Raw genomic sequence first — 22,536 nt, forward strand, 5'->3', positions numbered from 1 at the left:
CATTGGTTTCTGGTGGATTGGGTTACTGCAGCAATAGCGTTAACAGTGACTTTAAAAAACAGCCTGACTGATCCATTTCAACAGGTTGCTCAACTAGTGTTCACCGTGTAAAGGAACACCTAACCGGTGGGCTTCTCAAGCTGAAGCTCCCTTCAGAAATGTGCTCTGGGAGAACCATGCTGACTGAACCATGGCAAGCACCCAGCTGACTGTAACATATCAGCAGGTCGCTCAACAAATCTTCCCCCTGTGAAAATACACCAAACATATGCGCTTCAAAAAGTGAAGCACCCAAATGAGCTATGGGAGCACCCAGCTGACTGTACCATGTACCAATGCTCCCAAGTGTAAAACAGGCTCCATGCAACTTGGAAAAACTTCATATTATTCTCAAGGAAATCAGGAAATAAGGAAAATTAGAGAATATCGGGGAAAAAAAATCCCCCTGTGGAAACACATCAAACAGGTCAGTGCTGGGACAGTGGCTCCCCCAAGCCACATGCTTTGGGAAGGGAGAGTACTGGAGCATGCTGCCATTGAGGAGCCAGGCCCTGAAAATATTTGCCCCTGGCGGCCAGTACTCCAGCCCCCAAGTAACCTATAAACATTTTTGATCAGGTGTGTGCCTGCGGGGGCAGCCCCCAAAATATTTGCTGCTGCAGGGCCAGCCCCCTGGCATGTGTTGACTTTGAGGGGCCTGCCCCTCAGTAGCCTGTTGACATTTTTCAATCAGTTGTGTACCTGGGGGTGGGGGTCAGCCCCAGAAGTATTTGCCACTGGGGAGGTCAGCCACAAGGCGCACGGTGCGTCTCAGGGGCCAGCTCCTGAAAATATTTGCTGCCAGGGGCCAGGCCCTGGTGCTTGGTGAGCCCCAGTAAATGTGAAGGGCAGAAGCCTTCACCCCACTCAGCGCAGAACATGCCTGGAAGCATGGTCCGCTCTGCACAGCCAGCACGTGGTGGGGTGGGGTGGGGGCTGGCCATGTGGTGTGGTGGGGTGGGGTGGAAGCTAGCCCTCCAGCTGCATGGTGTCTGTGGGGGAGGAGAGGCTGCCGCATACAAATATGAAGCACAGAAAATACGTTTCTTGGCCTCTCCTGCTAAATCCTGTGCTGCTTTCTGTTCCCCACAGCCAACGCCCAATAGGTGTGGGGAGACAGGGGCTAGACCACCAGCGGAAATAAGATCATTGCTTTCTTGATGGCTCGATGCTAGAGCCCTCTTCCATGGCTAGATGTGATCACCATGCTGATCACAAGGAAAATGAATTCAGATTGTGGGTTTCCTGTTTCCTACTTCCTGCACACCTGGAGAGAAGCAGAAGTGAAAGCGGCAAGAACAGACACATTTTGGGCATTGTGGGATACCCCTGGTGGCCAATAAAATCTATTTAAATAAGGCTGTTTCTACATTAGCATTCATTCAACCTTTTAAGTTAGAACTTGATGTTATGACGTATTGTAGAGTCGAGGTGAGAGAGTCTACTTTAGCACCCCTTACAATTGACCTCATGGTATTTGCAGTAAAGACAGTCACATTGTAAAATTGAGCTAAGTGCCTTAAAATTGGCTTTATGCTCTAGTGTATACATAGCCTCAGACTTTGAAAGGAGATCACAATGAATTGCAAGAGGAATTGCAGCATAAATCCCCTGAGTAGAGGGAGAATCATGGGACTTTCCCGTGAGAAAGGTGATGGCTAGAGATCTGAAACCTTAAGTGGGGTGCCCTCAAATAGGATTGCAAAAAGTATGAGGTGCACTTCCCTTGGCAATGACAGTCCTATCAAGGGCTGTCTGCTGAGTCTTGCAGTGTTTAGTTTAGGACAATCAACTTTTCAGAAGTACCTTGCTAAGGACTTTTAGTAATTAAATACTTACATTCAGCAGTTATATTCAAGCATTAGGTAACCATTGCTCTCAAGAATAATGTGCACTTTTCCAGCCTGTAGTGAAACTTCTGCTCTGCCTCTAGATGAAAGATGTGACATTTATTAAAAGTGACAATTATTTTTATATTTTTTCAGGTTGTATATAAAAACATAATTTATTTGTGGCCAGAACTGTCTCTTCAGTTTGTCTTTTCTCTGTTCTATGTATATATACATAATTATTGTTGACTGCACTCTAGAAATCATTCAAGATCATTTGTGGGTTTAAAATACTGAAAACTACTGAAAAGTCTCAGGTGTTTTTGCCTGGCATGGTCTGTTTGCTTCCTCTGCTCTATCAACGATGTGAGCCTTGGATGTGTTTCATGGGTTCATCTGTTTCAGGCTGTCTTCCATGTGTGCTATTAGGCATAAAATGTTCTCCTGGAACTGCTATGCAAGGCTTTATTCCCCTTCAGGCTCCTTCTTAACATCCAGCACTGTTGTGATTCCTCTAAGACAGTAGTTCCCAAACTGCGTTCCAGCGGAACACTGGTGTTCGATGAGATATGGCAAAGCATCCACCATTGAAATTGAGTAATGGCAGTCCCTTCCCCATCCTCAGGGAAAAAATAAATTTTGGGATGTTTCATCTGTTGTCCCTGCTATATTTGTTTGGTTAATGTCTGGTTTCATTGTTATTGGTTGAGTTGCATTTACTGTTCAGTAATTCAATAGTTATTATGAAACATTTTCCATTGGTAGTGTTCCTCATAGTTAGTATGATGGTGTAAAAAATCTAAAGTGTTCCAGAGACAGCATGTGATGTCCAAGTGTTCCACAACTGGAAGAAGTTTGGGAACCACTGCTGTAAGATAATGACGAACTAATAAACTTTGTGTTGAGTGGAAGTGGGCATATTTGATAGTTTTTAATTTTGTGTGTATAACACAGATGATTTCTGTTTGCATAACTAGCCTGTGTAACTTTGCAATCATGTTAACATTATTCTTTTACTCCCTCCCTCCTTCTCTGTTGTTTGTTACACATACTGAGATTTTGCAGAATGAGAACACTATCTTACTCAGACTTTTTTTTGGCTGATCCTACTTGGAAGCTTTGGGCACTCGTATAGTACAAATAAAGGCAGCTCACTTTAGTTTTTGTCCTTATTTTTAAATGCTCTTTGGGTGGGGGAGATTTGTTTACAGCTTTTTAGTTCAAGTCCTAAATGATATGACTGACTGACTTAGCTGGTCCTGATTTCACAGTGATAACAAGCAAATGCTGATTCTACTTTCTCAAACAGGTTTTCATAGGTTCCTACCAACATTTAATTTTTTGAACTCTCATTAAATAAAGGGAAGAAGGATTCTTTTGAAGATGAGGTTTACTTTCAAAAGAGCAGCATCTACACTGGTTTTCTTCTCTCAGAGGAAGCTCTTTCAAAATAAGAATATGCAAATGAGGTGCCAATGTGCATTTGCATTTTTGATTTTCCTCATTTGCATACCTCTTTCGAAGGAGGAATGCAAGTGTAGACGCACCCTCATTTTGTCAGCCTTACTGCCATTATGCCTGTCTCATGATGTTATTCGTATTAAAAACTGAGGAAAATCATTCATTTAGTTATGAGCCACACCTAGATTATCTTTAATTTCTTTCAAATCCATACTTTATAGTGGTCCAACCATGTCATTCCTTAGCCTATTATATAACTAAAAATTTCTCTTACTATTTACTTTTACTTCCTTGGCAAGAAGTAATTTAGCATAGCTTTGAGCAATTCTAACTTTAATCCTACAATTTCTAACCTACATACCCCATGGACCCCGAGCAGCATCCCCCCTCCATTGCAGCCGTGGCCAGCATCCTGGCCGTGGTCCTGGCCGCTGTGCTGCAGCAGCTCCAGGTGGCCAGCACAATAGGCACCCTCCTGGATGCCATCCTCAGGGCGCAACGTCCCCAGCCAGTCCCCTGGGTCATCCACTGCCTGTGGAGCTTTCCATCAAGCAGTGACTGGTGGGACGCGCTGGTGCTGGAGGACTGGAGCGACAACCGGTGGCTACAGAATGTCAGGATGACCAAAGGGACATTCCTGGAGCTGTGCCACTGGCTCGCCCCAGTCGTCCAGCACCAGGACTCACATCTGAGGCCAGCACTCCCCCAGCACAAAAGGGTGGCCATTGCCCTATGGAAGCTGCCCCCCCCGCTGGACAGTTACCGATCCATCGGCCACCAGTTTGGGGTGTGCAAAACCACCATCGGGGCCATCCTCATTGAGGTAAGCTGTGCCATACTATACTACATGCAGGGGGCAGCCTGGCAATGGGCACCTATACTACATGCAGGGGGCAGCCTGGCAATGGGCACCATCGGGAGAAGTGCGGGCACCCCAGGGACGGGGATGGGGATGGGAACGAGGATGAGCATGGGTGGGCAAGCCGCACCCCACCCCACACCCACAAGCATGCCCCTCTATGCCCTGCAGGTCATCCAGACGATCAACAAGGTCAGCTGAGTCAGCTGGTTCGCGTCAGGGAACTGGATGATGCCATCTGGGGATTCTAGAAACTGGACTTCCCCAACTGCTTCGGGGCACTAGATGGCACCCACATCACCATCAGGGCCCCAGAGCACAGCCGCGGGGCCTATGTGAATCGCAAGGGCTACCACTTGGTGGTCCTGCAGGCCCTGGTCGATGCCAACGGCCAGTTGCAGGACATCTATGTGGGCTGGGCTGGCCACGCGCACTACACGAGGGTCATCCGGAACTCAGGGCTGGGATGTCGTATGGCTGAGGGGACCTTCATCCCTGCTGGGAGCCCCCCATCGGGGACACTACAATGCTGCCCTGCATCGTGGCGGATGCGGCCTACCCCCTGCAGGCCTGGCTGGTGTGGCCATACACCAGGCACACCCAGCTGAGCAAGGACCTTTTTAATGAGCGGTTGAATCACACTCGGAACACTGGGGAGTGGGTGTTTGGCTGCCTCAGGGGGTGTTTTAGATGCCTGTACGCCAGGCTGGAGATGGGCCTCCCCAGCGTCCCACAGGTAGTTGGGGTCTGCTGCACCCTCCATAACCTGGTGGAGGTGAAACACGAGCCCTCCATGCAGGGATGGGCCACCGAGGTGGGGTGTGGGTACAACCAGCCCCCTGCCACCAGGCCCAGCACGCCGTGGTGCGTGTAAGGGAGGCACTGCACCAGGCCTTTGAGTGGGGACCACGGTGACTCCCCATCCTGTACGCCCCCACCACCCCACAACCTGCACACACACGCACACTTACTAGCACCCATGCACGAGGGACATGGTAAACCATAAAAATAAACTATTTACTTTGAAAAAACCTGTGTCCCTCATTTTTTAGGGGGAACTATATGCATGTTGGGGGTAGGGTGGATGGGGAGAACTATTTACAAGGGGTGAGTGAACGGAGAGAACTATATACATGTGTGGGGGGAGGGTGCATGGGCAGCAGGGGTGGGGTCCCCACCCCTCCATGGGGCTCGATGTCCGGGAGCACCGTTGCCCATGCCCACCCCTACCTCCCCGTGAGGGGGGACCCTGCCGGGCCAGGGCCAGTGGCACAGGAAGGTAAGGGTACAGCTCAGGCGTGGTCCCCGTGCCTGTGCTGGGCTTGCATGGGGGGAGGAGGGGGCTGGGGCTTGTCCTGTAGCTGGCCAGCCCTGGCCAGCAGGGTGTAGGCCAGGCAGATGAGGCTGGCTGGGGGGAGTTGGGGAGGGAGCAGTGCCCCCCAAGGTCAGCCTTCTTGGGGAGAGGTATTGTGGAGGAGGCAGGGGGATGGGGGATTGGGGCGGTGGGGGGAACTGCTGGGAGGGAGGGGAGGAGAGGAGAGGGGATGCACAGGCAACGGGTGTGGGGGATGGTGAGGGGGGCAACAGGGTGTGTGTGTGCGGGAGTGACTCGCGATGGAGTGGTGGCAGGGGCCAGGTGGCCAACCACAGCCTGGGTGAGGGCGTCCAGGTTGGAAGCCACCTGGCCCCAGGCCTGCTGCTCGATGGCAAGCCACTCCCGCATGACGCCTATCAGATCCCTGAGGGCAGCCGTGTGGGCCGTGTCCCTGGCCTCCTTCTCCCTGGCCTGGTGGTGCTGGAGGAGGGACTGGCGGCAGCCCCATGCTGTCCTGGACCAAGGTCTGTGCCGCTGCCCCTCACCCTCTGTGGTGGGGCTCCCCAGGCCCTTTGGGAGGCTGGTCTGGCTGCTGGCTGCTGGAGCTGTGGAGACATAAAAGGAGAGGAATGGGTCATTAGTCCCAGTGAGGGACTCCTTGAATCTCTCTGTCCATCCCACCTCATCCCGAGGGCCCTGCAGGGGCCACATCCAGGGTTCCCCCTCTGGGTTGCAGGAGCACTAGATCCCCTTTGCCACCTTCCATCCCTCCATGGCCTGGTGGTCCATGGTGCTGTCCGGCCCACATGGTGCTGGGTGTCACACGTCGGCCCTCTGGTGCTCGGGTGGTGGGACCGTCTGGCCTGCCTGTGTCCTGGGGCTGATGTCCCTGTGGTTGTGCTATGGCCTCCCCACGCGGGACTGCATGCCCCATGCCCGGGCAACCGGCCTGCACAGTACCTCTAGGAATTTGGGCAAGGCACGATCCAAGGGGGCGAGGCTGGATGGTCCTGTGGGCACATCAATGATGAGGGCCCCCTCGCTCGAGCCCTCATCATCGCTGGTGTCTGGGATCCATGCTGGGTGCCTGCAGGTGGCTGGTGGTCTGGGGCAGTCCTCCCGCTCAGTCCCAGTGCCCTCCAGCTCCGGCTCCGGCTCCGGCTCCATCAAGGAGTTCACTGTGTCGAGGAACATGGTCAGGGGTCCCGCCTCCTTGGGCCCAAGGAGGCAGTCGAGCTCTTTAAAATAGGGGCAGCTGGTGGGCACTGCCCCTGACTGCCTGGCCATGTCCTGAGCCCAGCCTGCTGGAGCTCCTTCACTTTGGACCTCACCTGGTCTGGGGTCCGGGTGGGGTGAGCCTGGCCTGTGAGGCCCTTAGCAAGGTGCTCAAGTGCCGCTGCATTCCTGCACTGGACTCCCATCTGGTGCAGGACCTCCTCATCTGCTCAGAGGGTGAGGAGGTCCTGCAGCTCGGGTTCAGTCCAGGAGGGGGCATGGTGCCTGGGGGGCTGGCTCCCCTTCTAGGAGGACTCTCCCCAGTCCCTGGATGGCCCCTGGGGTGGGCAGGAGTCAGGAGCGCTGGCCATGGTGCAGAGCACGGCAAGAGGTGGGCTGGAGCATCGCCCTTGCCGGAAGCTTGGGCAGCAGTGTGGGCTCCCTGCTGCTTGCACACTCTCAGCTGCCTGTGTCCTGAAACATGGCCAGATGCTGGAGCCATAGAGCTCCGCTTGTGCTGTGAGTGGCGCCACTGCTTGCCACCTGATCGCGGCCATGGAGGACCCACTCTTTCAAAAGAGTGGGCCGCGGAGCATCTACACTTGCTCTTTTTTGAAATAATCTTTCGACGGAGGGTGCTTTTCCCATCCTGGGAACGGAGGACCGACTTTGAAAGGAAGGGGGAGTTCTTTCGAAGTTAATTTTGAAAGAGCTCCGTGTCAGTGTAGACACTCCATAGATTCTTTCGAAAGAACTCAGTCTTCCAATCTGGATTTCAAATGTACTTGCTAGTGTGGACACACCCAATATGTGGTTCTTAGATTCCTGTCAGTAGATGCCCCATAGACTATGGGTCCTTACCAAATTCAGAGGTAATTTTGGCCAATTTTACGCACACAGGATTTTTTTAAAAACCTAACTTTCATTATTTCAGTTTTTTAAATCTGAAATTTCATGATGATGTAATCGTAGTGGTTCTGACCAAAAAGGAGTTGTGCACAGGTGGGGAATAGCAAGGTTTTGTAGGGGGCTGTGATACTGCTACCCTTACTTTTATAGTAACAGAGAGTAAGCCGTGCTAGTCTATACACTATCAAAACAAAAAGCAGTCAAGTAGCACTTTAAAGACTAGCAAAATAGTTTATTAGGTGAGCTTTCGTGGGACAGACCCACTTCTTCAGACCATATCCAGACCAGAACAGACTCAATATTTAAGACACAGAGAACCAAAAACAGTAAGCAAGGAGGACAAATCAGAAAAAGATAATCAAGGTGAGCAAACCAGAGAGTGGAGGGGTGGGGGGGAAGATCAAGAATTAGATTGAGTCAAGTATGCAGACGGGCCCCTATAGTGACTCAGAAAGTTCCCATCACGATTTAAACCATGTGTTAGTGTTCCGAATTTGAATATAAATGTCAGTTCGTCCACTTCTCTTTCTAAAACGGAGCGATAATGTCTCTTCAGTAACACACATACCTTTATGTCATGGACAGAATGCCCCATTCCATTAAAATGTTGACTAACTGGTTTGTGGATCTGGAGTGTTTTGATGTCTGTTTTGTGCCCGTTGACCCTTTGTCTAAGGGAGTTAGAAGTCTGTCCAATATACAAAGCATCTGGGCATTGTTGGCACATGATGGCATACATGATGTTAGTAGAGGAGCATGAGAAAGTGCCCGTGATTCTGTGAGGAGCCTGGTTAGGTCCAGTGATGGTATTTCCAGAGAAGATATGTGGACAAAGCTGGCAGCGGGCTTTGTTAAAGGGAAAGGTTCCAGGACTGGTGTTCCTGAGGTATAGATTGTGGCTGTTAGTAAGGATCCTCACGAGGCTGGGAGGTTGTCTGTAGGAGAGAACAGGCATGTCACCCAGGGCCTTCTGGAGTGTAGCATCCTGATTAAGGATAGGTTGTAGGTCTTTAATAATTTGTTGCAGTGGTCTGAGTTGGGGGCTGTAGGTGATGACCAGTGGTGTTCTGTTCTTGGCTTTTTGGGGCTGATGTTGGAATAGCTGGTTTCTGGGTATGCGTCTGGCCCTGTCGATTTGTTTTTTTACTTCTCCTGGTGGGTAATTCAGGTTTATGAATATTTGGTAAAGTTCTTGTAGTTTTTGGTCTCTGTCAGTTGGATCAGACCAAATGCGATTATACCTAAGAGCTTGACTGTAAACAATGGATCTAGTCACGTGTGCAGGATGGAAACTAGAAGGGTGTAGATAAGTATAGCGATCAGTACGTTTTCAGTACAGTGCACACGTGACACACACATCCTGCACCTAATAAACTATTTTGCTAGTCTTTAAAGTGCTACTTGACTGCTTTTTCATTACTTTTATGCCGGGGACGGTAGCGGTTCTGTCTTCAGAGCTCAACAGCAGACACTGCTATGCAGGAGTCTAGCTCTGAAGGCAGAGCAGCTGCCATCATCTGCACAGACATAAGGATGATGTGCTGTAGTTTTGTCATCCTTACTTCTGGGCTGTTTCTGGCTGAGCTGGGTTCTCCAGCAGTAGCCACTGCTCTTTGGCCTCTCAGCTCTGAAGACAGCAGTGCAGAAGTAAGGATGACATGATATGGTATTAAGTATCAGAGAGGTAGCCAAGTTAGTCTGTATCTTCAAAAACAACAAGAAGTCCTGTGGCACCTTACAGACTAACAGATATTTTGGACTTGTTGTTTTTGATTGTATGGTATTGTTACCCTTTCTTCTGCTTCGCTTCTGGCAGTGCACTGTCTTCAGAGTTGGGCATGTGGCTCACAGCCACTGCTTTCCAGCCACTTAACTCTGAAGACAGTAGGAATAGTGTCAATAGTGCAGCCCCCTTAAATATAACCTAGTGACCCTCCCCACCACTCCCTTTTGGGTCAGGACCAGGGTTCTCTGTAAGCTGGGTGCTTGGACAGCCATCCTGGAGAGATTCAGGTGCGTCCTAGCTGGTTAGGAGAGCTCCCACAGCCATCAACACGTATTTCTACTAGTGGGGCACATGTTTTGGTGCACAAATAAAATTTATTATGTCCATGGATAGAAAAAAATTAGAGGGAACACTGGTCAAGATGCACAATTTGATAAACACTGATTTATCTGCCCCATCTCCCAGTGAAATTTGTGTAAGATAGGATACAAGCACACAAAAGACCAGAGTTCATGGGGAAAGACCAAATTTTATGGTCTGTGACGTGTTTTTCATTGTCATAAATTTGGCACAGCACTAATGATTATTTACTAATTAATATTAAGCAACAAGAATTTTTCTAGAATAAAGCTAAATTGTGAACAATTCAGGTAGTTATTTCTGAGAGTGCATATGAAGAGCAAGTTCAGTTTGGTGACTGTGGTCATCTTAGCATTTTCATAAATTAAATCTTTTCCAAGGATTTGGGAAGGACCTATTATTTCTTTTATCTTAATATATTGTACATGTATGATTTAGATTTTACCAGAAAGAGCTTTGTTGCTGCAGCATGATCTCTGTCATTTAGTGATTAATTTCTCAAAGGAGTGTAACAGAGAGATGCAGTGGGAGCCTTCAGAAAGACCGAGATTCAAAACGGCTTACAAACATAAGTATTATACAGGCTCCATAACAGCAATTACAGTCTGTGCAGAATCTTAATAGGCTACTTTACATGAGGTGGTTCTTTATTATAAGCTCATTTTTGTAGATAAACCATTGCAATTTGTTCTCTGTCTGAATCATAACATAAATCTGCATTAATAAACTTGTTTCACATACAATATTGGCTTTTCTTGGTATGTTGTTAAGTACAGTTCTGAAACAGATAAAATAAATTGTACTTCAGTGAAACTGTATTAAATTTAAAATCACTGTAAGCATAATACAATTTTGTGCCGTTAGCTTTTCATCAATTAGTGTAGCAAATTTATGTAAACTCTTGTAAATTTAAATCTGAGGAAGTTATTAGTTATTGTAATTTTATCTGTAATTGTGGTATATGATTATTTTGCTTCACGCTTGAGAACAGATTGAACTTGTTCCTGAAGATAAATGTAATTTATTGTCATTTAACAATTACAGAACACAGATCATGAGCTACTTTATTTAAATGCAAAGCAGTTGTATTAAGATATCATTAAGATTATGAGCTATACTTGTAAAATAAGAAATTCTGAGTTAGGAAGGTTTGGACTGTTATGATTATCACATCTCAGAAAATAATTAGTAGAAGCAAGATGGGGGGGGGTTCAGATGTGGGTAAAAAATAATTGAGGCATCAAAATTCTTCCTTATTAGCTAAGATTGAAACCATTGGGACTGATTAAATAAAAAGGAGACAAATAGGATGAGTATTGATGTAAATACACAAACAATGATACCAAAGGAGTATATTGTGCACACCTATTAATCCTTTTTTATGATAAAAGGTAGGAGTTATTCACTGAAAGAGAAGCAGCAGCTTTGGTCTGAAATATATATATATATATATATGACATATATATATTTCTGAAGATGCCACTTGGCAGATTTTCATTTTCAGGTTGGTCAGGTGAGATTGGTAGAACTCACTGTGCACAAAAATAGCAGGATGGTGCACTTGTCACTTCCCTTACTGGAAGTAGTGCACTTGTTGCTGGATGTCAGAATTGCTTCTTGAACTTCGCAGTAACTCTCTGCTAAATAGCACTCAATGAACATGCTCTGGGAAGGAATTAATCCTCTGCAGTCACTAATCTTTTCTGCTTCATCTTTCCTCTATGGATTGCTCAAATCCAGTCGGGTTATTTTCAGGTAGACGTCTCTTCTTGCCAATTGGATGCAAGTACTGTATGTTTTACTTCATTTTGGTGAGGTCTTTTGCCTTGGGCCCTTTGGCTAGTTTTCAGACACAGCATTTATGTGCCTGTTTTTCCTCTACAGTCCCATTGGTCGGGTTTTTGTTAATGCTTCAGTGCCTTATCTCAGTGATTCGGGTGCCATTTCATTGCTTTTTGTTAGTTGAGGAACATCTTTTGGAACTTCACTGCCTCTATTTGCAGTGCTACTTTTGCTGCCTGAGTGCTTTTTGTTCTTTGATGCCTGCATTAGCACCTGTGGTTTCTGAAGCATATGTTGGCTCTCTAGCACCAGTGCTGGAAGTATTGTGTTTTGTAACACTCCTGCGGCTTTGGAGCCTGTTCTTCATTGAAGCTTTTACATCTGCCCTGAAACTTCAGTGCCATTGTCTGAGGCACTCACCCACTGTGCCTCCCTTGCTTTAGTGCACTATCTTTGACTCAATGTCATGGCTTTTTTTCCCCCCTCATTTTTATTCCCCTTTGGTGAAGATTTTCCGTCGCTGGATGACAACCTCATCACCACATAATCAGGAGGGAAGGCTATTCAGCAGCTTCATACTATGTCCTTACTATGCTGTCTCTTATGGATAGTCGGCCATAAACGTTATATCCTTTGGAGGCCACCACCAAGTCAAAGGATGTTAGTTTGGTTTCACATTTTGTCCTTCTAAAACAATAAGGATGAGCTTTAAGCATCCCCCCAGCGGTGCTCCACGAAGGTTTCCAGAAATGCATCATTAAACTAGCTAAACAGGCTTCAAAGAATAAACAGCAGCAGTGGAATCCATTGCATGCTTGTACACTGTCTGCACACTGCTGTGCCTTGCCAGATTTTTCCATCTGCCATTGTGTATGCTTGAACTGCACTGGTTCTGCTGCTGGAGGACCTTAAACAGCTGTAGATGCAGGGGCAGAATTTCCCTTTTGTAAAACAGTTTGTAAACTAAGAGAACAAATTATCACTCTTGACTTTTTACACTGCTTCTGATGCCATGCCCTTCGTTTTATTAGCTACTCTGATTATTATTCCTCATGGGTGTTTAACCTTATTAAAACCAGTAATTCATTAGGTATCAACTGGAGTCTAGCAAAACAGCTTTGTGTTTCTTAATTTGATGGGGTTTGACTTTGTTTAAGCCCTATCTTTTTAATGACTTAATTTATGGTGACTTCCTATCCCATTTTACTTAACATCTTTTCAGCATTCAGCTGAAATCATTCTGAAAACCTAGGTGGTGAGTTAATATGAGCTTTTGCATGCTTGCTAATTTATTGATAATAAAATGGTTTTAATCATGCTTAACAAATTTAGAAAGCACAGTGACATTAACTGTCTTACATTTGATAGCTCTAGCATTTCTGTCTGAAATAACAAAGCATGAACAGAAAGACTGTTCACATGCACTTAAAAGCTCTGTAAATGAAGACTAGTTATTTACACATCTACAAAGTATTTGATATCTGTATTTTCAGTGTAAATTATTAGATAGTGTTACCTTCTAACAAGTAATAAATGTGGGCAGAATGAGTAGCATAGATTTCTAATTTAGCACATCTTTAATATCTTTGTTCCCTTGTTTCTGCATGGCAGGATGCAAATATTTCTTTTTTTAGTAAGGAATGCTCTTTAGCAAAAATAAAACACTTTCTCTTTCATGGCATTCAGATATCATATCAGAAGATTAGTCATTCTCAGCAGTTCTTAAGATCTTTTCTAACCATATTAATGCAAAATAATCACAATATGTATATACTAAATCTAATTAGCACTTGCATCACACAGTAAATCCATTACAGGCTATTACTTTTCAGTGTGTGTTAATCTAATACGTTTTGAAGAGGGTTGTGCTATTGGTTATGCAAAAAGGAGCAAATCTTTTGTGATGTTATTTTTCTTACTGAACACCTGTAACTCCACTACTCTCATGCCATGGCTTTTTATTTTAGCTTATTGTAGTGAGATGGAGTGGCCTTCTGCCAACCTTGAGAGTGATGGACCACTGCGCTCTTGACCCACCCTGCCCACCCTGCTGGCCAGAAGTTCTGAGATGGGACATGAAGTATAAAGGGAGAGCTTTGAATCTCAGTTGCTCAGGACACGGAAGGAGATGGAAGTTTCCTGCCTGCTGCAGAATTTCAAAGCTGAGCCTGTGCTGTGCAGCACCCAGCCCCTTCAGGAGACTGACCCTGGAGAGGCGTTGTTGAGGCTGCTCTCCCCTGTGTACCCCAAGGAGAGAGAGGACTCTTGGACTATGGGAACATACTCCCCCCACCCAATCCAGACTGTGGGAGATAGGGAGCCCAAACTTCAGTTTATAGGTCAGCATATTTTGGAAGGATCTCTGCTGATTTGGTGGCAGAACCTTTTGCCATTTTAGGGACTCTGGTAAGTAGGGTGAGGTTGGGGTCCCCCACCACCTGCCATCAACCTTAACCTTGGCGTGGCAGCTAGAAGGCCTGTGAGTTGCTTTTGGTCTGCCCCAGTCCTGAGACAGTGGCCCCCAGAGTGCTTGCTTGTATTCTGCCTCAGGCCAGTGTTTTTTAACTGGTGTACTGCTGCATGCTGGTGTGCTAAGCCCCGTTCAAGTGTGCCTTGAAATATCCCCTTGCTGTAGCTTTTTGCAGAGCCATGGGATGGGGGACCAGGAGAATTTGTGACCCTGCACTAGATGGGGCTCAAGCAGCAAGGTTTCAGGTGGCACGGGGTTGGGGTTAGATTCCCCCAATAGAGGCTCTTTGCAGAGCCACTGTGAGGGGAAATGCCGACCCCACAAGATCCTGTTCGTGCTGGGAGGCAGCTGAAATGCTGCTTCTCAGCCAGAATGGGCTGGCAGGGAACCCATCCTGCCTCTCTGTTGTGGCAAGCAGGGAGGGAGGAAGGATGGAAGCCTGTTGGAGCTGGGATGGTGTTTTAAATACCACGTCCTGGCTCCAACTGGCTGCTCTCTGGAGCTGCCCCCCATCTCCCCAGCTGAGTAATTGAGTAAATTCTGAATTTGAGCTGTTCCTCAAAAAATTAACATCTCTGGCCTAGTGTTGAGCAGATTTTAAACATGTGTCTGTGCTTGCTGTCGAAGACAGTGTATTCTGTGGTTTAAAACGTTAAAACATTTAGTCCTTGTTTAGCTTGTTGTGTGCACTACTCTTTTCCATGACTGTAACAATACTAAATGTAAGCAAATGTGACATTTATGAAAAAATGGATTCAGTTGGGAAAAAAGGGTGTGTCATGGAATTGTTTGTCTTATTGAAAATTGTCCTGTTATTGAAAAGGTTGGGAACTACCACCTTATACAAGAGATATAACCAAAAGCTTTCTTCTGGCTCTGCTCTACCTATAGGGCTAGAGCTTCTCTTTTAGACTGTTAAGCATTGTCTGCCATAGCCATGAAGCTGTGGGCTAAAAAACTGCTTGTGCTGTCGGGTCAGAACCCTGGACTGTTAATTGGTGGCAGTGCTAGCCGGGAGATGTTACATCCCACGGAAGGGAGCCAGACTCTAGAATGTTACCAATTGTTTGTCCCTTCTAGAAGATGCCTACTGTAGTTTGCTTGCATTTCGGCACTGCCAGAGAAACCCGAGCTGAGTGCTGCTACGTGACACTAGTAAGGCAGAGTACTCTTGGTGTTCCATTGAGAGTGAGGGACCACAACATTTACATAAAGTTTTGTACAATCTTTAAAGTTTAACATAGTTAGTAGGGATGAATAAAGAAGCTCTAAAGCCAAATGCAGTAAACTCTTTTTCATATCTGGCAGCCCTGGGACCAGGAGGTTGGTGTATATTCATATATGCTGGCTAATAGAGAGGTGTACCCAGCAATGCATAACACTAAAGAAAAACAAGATTGGATATTAAAAAAACAGACACAAATGTGTACAGGATACTTTATTTACAACAACAGTTGTATTGTACACTGCAAAAAATTGTATGTGCTGTATTTATTTGTATTTACTTTCACTATACTGTCCTTGTGGAAAACATAACTAAAATTTACTTATGGTAAAATTGATGGTTGTATGAGGGTTCCGGATGATAGAATGCTGGTTAAGAGAGAGTTTACTGTATCAGTAATGTTTCCTTATCTAATCTTCACAAAACTCTGTTTAGGTCTGAAACTGTTTGGATAAGTACCCATGCCCAGTTCCATTTTCAAAATCCAGTTTTCTGTATCTGTCCGCATTCTCAAGTGGAACAGATTAGCACAGAGTTACAAAGCATCAACATAAAGATAATTCACTGTTTATCTGTTATTTTGAGGTGCATTAAAATAATGGTATTATGGGAAGACTGGACCAAAGAAACAACATTTTCATTTTGCTGAAGTTCAGGATTTGGAGATTTAAAGGAGTAAGGGATCATGATGACCATCCCTGACCACCTAATGTAACCTTGACCTTATGTCTTTGCTCAGTAATTATGTCATTGGGCCCAACCATTTGTCATTGAACAACAGGATATCTTTTAGTAACACCTCATAACTTGATAGAAAGACTTCAAGTCACTGAAAAAAATCTGTTACAAGCTTGGGAAGCTTTTCCAATGGCAATTATCCTCACTGATTGTGTTTTTAAAATCCCCTTATTTTCAGTTTGTCTAATCAATTCCAAGGTTGGCAGGGACTATTCTGATCATCTAGTCTTCCCTCCTCAAAGTAAATCCTAGAGCATGTCTTATAGAAAAACATTCAATTTTGGTTTTGTCAGTGATGGAGAATTCACCACAAACCTTGGTAAATTATTCTGATACTAATTACCCTCACCACTAAAAAGTACATTGTATTTCCAGTCTGTATTTGTCTAGGTTCATCTTGTATCTACTGGATCATGTTATACCTTTTTCTGCTAGTCTGTGGGTGGAAAAATGTGGCCTGTGATTGATAAGCAGAAAAAAACACACTGGGCACCTATTGGGAAGAGGGGTGCCAAGGCTCAGGGCTTCCTCCTAGGGCCTAATTAACTATTTTGGGCCCTGGGGCTAGTAGATTTTGTGGTTCCCCCACTTAGGCTCTGGGGTGGGATCAAAAACAATGGGTTCAGTATGTGGGAGAGGGCTGTCAGGGAGCGTGTCTCACCCATGGCTATGGCAGCTACCTGCTAAGGAGCTGCCATGGTTGGGGGAGAGGTGCGCTCCTCTGGCCCCAGCAGCAAGCTGCCATGGCTTGTGGAGAGGAGGCCATGGCAGCTCTGTGCAAAGTGGTCTTGAGGCTGGATAGGCAGCTATGAAGCTACGCAGCTTAGAGGGAACCCTGACTGTAAGGCACATTTTCTAATTTCAGTCATTCTCATGGATCTTCTCTCAACCCTCAGCAGTTCACCAACACCCCCCTTCACTGTTTGTGACTAGAAACAGTGTTCCAGCAGTAGATGCTCTGCTACCAAATAATGAGGTAAAATAACCTTCCTGTTCCTTCTCTAGATGCCTGTATTTATGCATCCAGAGTTTCCATTCAGATTCCTTCTTAGCAAAACAGCTAGAAGAGCATTATTAGGATACAAACCAGTGAGTGCAAGAATGATGGTAGTGAGATTTGAAGCAAAACGGTTCAACATCTCAGTCATTCAGGTGTATGCACCCACATCGGATAGTACGGAGGAAGAGATTGGGCTATTCTGTAAAGACTTGACAAAGACGGGAGAGGAGATACCAAAGAAAGATGTGTTGATCATTGGAGGTGATTGGAATGTGAAGGTTGGAACAGATAACGAAGGTTGGGAGAGAGTCATGGGAAGGCTTGGGTATGGAGAAAGAAATGAACGAGGTGAGAAACTTCTAGAGTTTGTTACAGAGCGTGAGATGATGATCTGCAACACGAGATTCCAACAAAAGGACTGTACGAAGAGGACATGGTGATCGAACGACAGGAAGTCCAAGAATATGATAGATATGATTTTGATAAGGAGAAGATGCAATAACATCAGTACAGCAGTGCTGAACTTTCCACGGAGCAATAGACTCAGACCACAGTTTAGTAATCGCAAACATCAAGATAAAACTCAAAAGAAAATGTAAGACGCAGTTTAAGAAAAGACGAGACGTGGTGAGACTATGTGACAGAGAAATAGGGAATACATACAGAGCAGAGCTCGAAGAGAAGATTAAGAATATTGCCACAGAGAAAGACCTAGAAAAGCGAGTCGCAGGGATAGCCACTGCTATAGAAGAGGCAATTGAGCAGACTGTTCCAGAAGAAGAAAAGATCAGTAAGAAGTAGATGACTCAGGAGACACTGAATTTGGTTCAAGAGAAGAGAGCGCTGAAGATCAGAAGAGAGGTTTCCGAAATGGTGGAACAGCAATATAGGGTGAAGTGCAATAAGGTAAGGAAAGCAGCAAGAAAGGATAAGGAGGAATGATTAGAGGAGCAATGTGAAGATATAAGCCGTGTCTACACGTGCCGGCTACTTCGAAGTACCTACGCCAACTTCGAAGTAGCGCCCGCCACGTCTACACGTGGTGAGCGCTATTTCGAAGTTGAAATCGACATAAGGCGGCGAGACGTCGAAGTCGCTATCCTCATGAGGAGATGGGAATAGTGCCCTATTTTGACATTGAACGTCGAAGTAGGGCACGTGTAGCCAATGCGTGTCCCACACCATCGAAATAGCGGGGTCCGCCATGGCGGCCATCAGCTGAGGGGTTGAGAGACGCTCTCTCCAGCCCCTGCGGGGCTCTATGGTCACCGTATGCAGCAGCCCTTAGCCCAGGGCTTCTGGCTGCTGCTGCTGCAGCTGGGGATCCATGTTGCATGCACAGGGTCTGCAACCAGTTGTCGGCTCTGTGGATCTTGTGCTGTTTAGTGCAAGTGTTTCTGGGAGGGGCCCTTTAAGGGAGTGGCTTGCTGTTGAGTCCATCCTGTGACCCTGTCTGCAGCTGTTCCTGGCACCCTTATTTCGATGTGGGCCGCTTTGGTGTGTAGACGCTCCCCTGCAGCGCCTACTTCGATGTAGTGCTGCCCAACGTCGACGTTGAACGTCAACGGCACCAGCCCTGGAGAACGTGTAGACGTTATTCATCGAAATAGCTTATTTCGATGTCACTACATCGAAATAAGCTATTTCGACGTAGCATTCACGTGTAGACGTAGCTATAGAGAGGTATTACGGCGAATGTAAGACCAGGGAGGTGTATAAGACAATTAGGAATATTAATAGGAGATGGCAACCGAAGCAGATGGTGATCAAAGATGAGAATGAAGAAGTGCTCATGAACAGGGAGAAGATTGTGCAGCGATGGAGGAGATATTGCACCGATCTATACAAAGTACAGTTGGACCCAAGTGTCTCAGAGAGACTGATTGAAGAACTGAAAGAGATATCTCCGCCAAGCATCAAGAGTGAGACTGATATTTCAAAGGAGGAAGTAGAAAAAGCATTGAAACGACTAAAGAACAACAAGAACCCTGGAAATGATAAGATCACAGGAGAGATGATCAAATATGGTGAAGAAAGCATGATTCAGGAAATACACCGACTATGTAATATAGCATGGAAAGAAGGAAAGGCACCTAAGGAATGGACAAGATCTGTGCTAGACACAATACACAAGAAAGGAAGTGCATTGGAGTGCAAGAACTACAGAATGATTGCCCTACCGAGTCATTAAGGCAAGGTGCTGATGATGATACTGATGGAGAGACTAAGATCGCAGATAGGGGAACATATAGCAGATGAGCAAGCGGGGTTCAGAAAAGATAGACATACCATACAGCAGATATTGGCACTAAGACTGATAGCGGGGAAAGCTCAACGAAAAAACAAGAATGTTTCATCGATTTTCAAAAGGCATTTGACAGTATAGATCAGAAAGTGACTTGAACAGTGTTGGAGTCATATGGAGTGGATAGCAGACTGATACAGTTGTTGAAGGATATCAGTGACAATGCGGAGGCAGCGTTGAAAACATGCAGGGAGTTGGGAAGTCGGTTTAGAACAAGTAGAGGTACAATATCTTCATCGCACGTCTGGAGAGAGTGATGGACAAGATCAAGGAAGAGGTAGAAGGAATATTTGTGCACGGGAAAAGAATTAACAACTTGAGGTTTGCGAATGATATAGTTATTATTGAGGAAGATGAGGAGAAGCTAGTGAAAATGGTGCAGGTGCTAAATGAAGAAAGAAAGTGGTATGGACTGATTATGAACATCAGTAAAACAAAACCAATGGTATTTGGAGATAAGAAAATAGGAAGGAAGATCAGAGTAGATAGTATTGAACTAGAAAATTAGAGAAGTTCACATATGTGGGGAGCAACATAACGTATGATCTAGACTGTAAGAAGGAAGTAGCGACTAGAATATGGAAAGCAAGAGCGAGTTTGAAGGTGATGGATAAGATCTGGAAAAGCAAAACAGTTAGCTTAGGAATGAAGCTGAGCGTCTTGAAACCGTGTGTATTCAGCAGCATGTTGTACAGATGTGAGACACGGGTGATAACAAAAGATTCAAAAAGAAGAATATTAGTGTTCGAAAGGAGTTGTTATAGAAAGATTCTGAGAATAGGATGGATGCGGAAGGTTACCAGTTAGGAAATATATAGAAATATACAGCCATAAGAGAACCTGCTGCAGAAGGTTATAAAACGGAAGCTACAACTATTTGGGCATATTTGCAGAATGAACAACAAATGAAAAATTAAGACCCAGATATTCAGCATAATCGAATAGGAGAGGCAGACCCCGCAGAGAATGGATATATGATATATTGGTGCAGAGCTGGTCTACAGAAACTAAGGCACTCCACACTGGACAGGGAAAGATGGAAGGAAATAGCAAGAGAGGCATCAGACACCAACGGGTGCTGTGCCTACGGTTATTGATGATGATAGTTTCCATTAAGACCTTTTGGCAACAGTATTGCTCTAGGAACTCATGTTCAGTTGATTAGCCACCATGATCCCCAGGTTTGGGGTTGGTGGTAGATTTGAATTTGAATTTTGTATCTTCAGTTTCCAGGCATTGAATTGAACACATTTTGTCTGCTCAAAAGCATCCTGTTTATACATCCTGGTTAAAATCCTGATATTATTAGGGAAGAAACATCCACATTTCTCAGCCACTTGCCAAGAAAACTTGATTTATTGCAGATATGAGTTGCACTGTTGAAGATAGCAAGTGGCACATGCCTGTCATGTAAATTAGGTTTTCATTGCGTAGGGTGCGACAGTCTGGAACTGTTTGACTTTCTATAGTTGGTGTTGCAGAGTAGGGGAGCTACTGTGTTCTGATCCAGTTTTTTGTATGACAAAACAAAAAAAGCAATCATGTAACACTTTAAAACTACCAAGAGAATTTATTAGTTGATGAGCTTTTGTGGACAGACCCACTACTTCAGATCTACCCTATGAAAGTTCATCACCTAATAAATTATTTTGTTAGTCTTTATATGCTACAAGACTGCTTTTTTGCTTTGTAAAGATACAGACTTTTTTTGTGTGACTGGCAGTTGATGTAGAGCATGATGTTGGTTTGAATGAAAATTGCCTTTTAAATACCAGGTCTCTGATGTTCATTAGTATATTCATGATCTTCATTGTCATCAGAATCCCAGTGCACAATTGTTTCAGGGTAGACATTACTGGTCTGGATGCTCTTGTGCGTAGGCACACCATCCAAGGTGGGATGCAAAAATCCATTTCTGCCTTCTGAGATGCAGTGTAGTGGGGGCACGTGGGAAGGAGAAATAAAGAGTTACAGCCAACAGAAATAAGCCAATCAAAACACATTGTATGTTCATCCATTGTTAGATTGAGATCACCAACACCAGCATGCTTTTCTGTACCATATACAAAACTTGAACTTATGTGAGCATGGTCAAAGAAATCAGAGAATCTCAAATTCTGAAGGTGCTTAGTCACAACTTTCTCAGTTAATTTGCACCAGAGCTGGAGATCTGACCAACACTGATAACCATTTTTCAGAGTTAATACTGTTTATGTCTTCCAGAATATGGTCCTTCATTTATTAGAACACAGACACACACACACACACACACACACTAGTGAAGAAAGGTTCTAGTTTTAATCCCCATTCCAGTTAATTTTGTTTACTTTGGAACTAGTGTGATGTTGTACAAGGATCGTTCCAATAGTAGCCAGCCCTTGTATGGGTTTGCACCTTGCTCATTCCTAAGGGGTGGCAGAGAATTTGTGCTCCCCAGGAAATGTGGGTTGCTTCATGGAATTGCAAGAGCAGGGTAGTGCGTGACTGTGTACTGCAGCTTGTTTGTGTTAGTGCACATTGTTGTTCAAAATCACTATGATGAAGCTCAGTTAGTCCTGTCTTTCTATACCACTGTGTTGATATGAAAAAAAGTGAGAGCAACTATAAGTTTCTTTTAGAGAAGTACAAGATCTATACTGAAATGGTTAATGGCAAAGTAAAGTTATAGAAGAAACCTTACCCTGCTACAGTCAGGCCATTTTAGTTTACAGAAAGCCCAGGAAAGACATTAGAATCCTATCTATTGATATTTCTGTCAGTGTCATGTTGTAGTAAAAGGAGTAACTGCATCCAAAATTAAGCTTCATGGCATGTTTTAATCTTTCAGATGCATTATTATGTACCATTTTATGGTATACTCTACTTTATAGGATTTGCAATCCAATATTCTGTTTTTATAATGTTTCATTTTTCACAGATTTGAGCTAAGCCACTAAGTCATTTTAATTCTGTTGATTCCTGAAATTCTATTCAGAATTTGATTCTTCACACATTCAAACTTTTATTCTTTTGAGGCATACAGCCTGCAGAACTTTTACATAAACTAAACAAGAAAAGCAGCGCAGCTTGGTTTTTCTTATCTAATTTACATGAAATTATATATTCCCACTATGCCCCTTCAGGTTTCCCACTGAAATCAATGTTTGGCATGAGTGTCAGAACATATTTGAAACTAATGGCTGTTTGGTGGACTATTTGAAGTAAATTTAATGAATGCAATGCCCCTTTAATTTTTCCCATACATGCATGGAATAAATTTATGTTCACTGAGACATATGCAGATGTGCACCAGCTGTAGAAACA

General features: G+C 44.9%; 1 long non-coding RNA gene across 1 annotated transcript in view; it reads left to right on the forward strand.

Annotated features, from left to right (window-relative positions):
- The window catches only part of LOC142010516 (uncharacterized), a 62,173-nt gene that overhangs the window by 13,557 nt on the left and 26,080 nt on the right, over positions 1-22,536 (forward strand). The window contains exon 2 of the long non-coding RNA XR_012644824.1: positions 13,463-13,901. This is a non-coding gene — a long non-coding RNA (uncharacterized LOC142010516). The remainder of the gene's footprint in view (positions 1-13,462; positions 13,902-22,536) is intronic.

The sequence above is a fragment of the Carettochelys insculpta genome, chromosome 3 (genome assembly GCF_033958435.1).
Source record: "Carettochelys insculpta isolate YL-2023 chromosome 3, ASM3395843v1, whole genome shotgun sequence".
NCBI lineage: Eukaryota > Metazoa > Chordata > Testudines > Carettochelyidae > Carettochelys > Carettochelys insculpta.